Consider the following 2,202-nt stretch of genomic DNA (forward strand, 5'->3'; position numbering starts at 1 on the left):
ATATAGATGAAGCTGTTGATTAGTTTTCTAACAACGATGATGAGACCAATGCCTCACAATTCATCATAACCTCCGGAACAAACACTTCAGCAGCATATCCCATTGACAACTCAAGGTTTTCTTATTGGAAACTCCTCTGATCTTGTGGGAAACGAGAAAACTATGTGTAGAATATGTTTCCTACTAAGGGGATCATGGGCGTTCATGGGTCCTTTTGGCAAAGAACTAGTGTTGAATCGGCCTTACTGACAAGCTAGTCGGCCTTGCAGTTTAGATCTATCTACGCTTGCTATCTTAGACATGTGCATCCCAGATGATCAATCCCATGCTAGTGTGTGACCAGAATTCACATCAACACACCTTTTATCGACTTTGCTGGGGAAGAAAGCAAACATACCTTCTACTATGGCCGATGGTAAGTGTTGCTGGGTTGAAACTACGGCAAGCATTGTTGTTCATCTGGTGTCACTGAGTGTGAGGTCTCCAGTGGCTCGGGTGGACTCAAGAACATGAAAGAACTCAAAGATCATAGAGCAGACATAGAGGTTTATCCTGGTTCAGGCTATCGGGGCACTACGTCCAGCAGTTTGAGTATCTTTGTATTCAAGAGCACCCAAATCGGGGGGTCACAAAAGTGTGTAAGAGAGAGATTTGGCAGGGGATCGCTCGGTGCTGATACTAGGCTCGTCGCCGGTGAGGTCTCTTCCTCATCGGAGAGGAGGAAGACGATGGAAAGGGTAGAGGAGCTCTCGGAACTCCTCTCAGGCTGGCCCCGCTCTTGATGCAGGGCTCGAGCTGTTGTGTAGTGAGGACTTGAATGATCTATTCTAAATCAGCCTCCCTTCATCCTCCCCCTATGTAGGATCTAACCTCCCCTTATATACTGAGGTAGGTTAGGTACATGGCGGTTTGGGGAGTCTAGTCTATGTTCTACGTGCACCAGAGTCCTGGAGGGTCTTGCAGTGGCAAGGATGGACCTTGGTGTTGTCGTGGAGCTGGAGAAGCCCTAGCATCGTCTGGCTACTCTGTTCTAACACCCTGAGTGTCTGGCTCTACCAGCTTGGACTAGCCTCCACCAGGTGCACCTTCCGGAGTCTTCCTTGGTGGTGAAGGCATCCGACTTGAGGGGTTGACGAGTGGGCCTAGGAGCCCCCGAGCCCTTGAAGTTAGCGGAGGGGTTTTGTCCCCTTGCGTCATGCCCTGTGCATGACCCCATCGGAGGAGTGGTTGGTAGCACCACACCCGCCACGCTACGCTGGAGAGCCCTCGAACCTTGGGTGCTCGGGGCGCCTGTTTCTAGCTCGGCCTTGACTAGCGCTGTAGGTCGGGACCAAGGATCGAGCTCAGGCTCCCATGGATTGGGAGCCTAAGGCTCAGGTGAGCCCTTGAGTCCCGAGCAGAGGCAGAGGGCGTGCTGGGCTCGGCCTAGTCCTTAGCTAGAAGGTGCGCATGAGCGCACCTAAGGGGTGTAGCCCCTGAGCCCCCGGGCGATCCCAGAGGGATCGGTTGGGTGTCCTTCGGTCGATAATCTCTTACCTTGGGAGCTTAACATACCCCTATGTTAGGATCTTGTCAGGAGCACCCAGGCCCTTTGTGGCCTCACTAGTCGAGTTCATGATGGCGACAAGGGGCTGAAATCGATCTCTCAGAGACCTGGATAGCCATGGCTGTGTTGGCTTCTGTTGATGATAGTCTGGTGCCCGTCTGAGGGCTCTCAAGCATGGTGGGAATGCTTGGCTGTTGGGGCCGAGCGGCGGTGATGACCCACACTGCTTAAGTCTAGGGCTCAAGTGAGGGCCCAGTGAACTCGTCTGGGAGTTGCCGGCCTTGGGCCTAGAGGCGCCCTCCTTTTCGACCTAGGCCTGCCATGGGTCGAGTGATTGAGATCGTCTAGGCTCTAGCTTGGGGCCACTTAATCACCTAGCATGCCATGCCCTTCTGGGGGCTCGATAATAGGCCCTGGTGGCTCGGGCCAACTTCAACAGCATTGGTCGGGGTGTGGAGGATGCACCAAGCATGGATGGGCCCTCATTGGGCCCACTGCTCAGTGGCTCCTGCCCCAACTCCAGGGAGTTGGTTTTTGGGGGCACACCATCGGGCGCTCATCGATCGAGACCCCCGGATCTCTGTCTGGGGAGTTGGTGCAGCCCCTGAGGCCATCGTGGGGCCTCCTTGCTAGTGGGTGAGGCGGTTTCTAAATGC

The sequence above is a fragment of the Miscanthus floridulus genome, chromosome 10 (genome assembly GCF_019320115.1).
Source record: "Miscanthus floridulus cultivar M001 chromosome 10, ASM1932011v1, whole genome shotgun sequence".
NCBI classification, from domain to species: Eukaryota; Viridiplantae; Streptophyta; class Magnoliopsida; order Poales; family Poaceae; genus Miscanthus; species Miscanthus floridulus.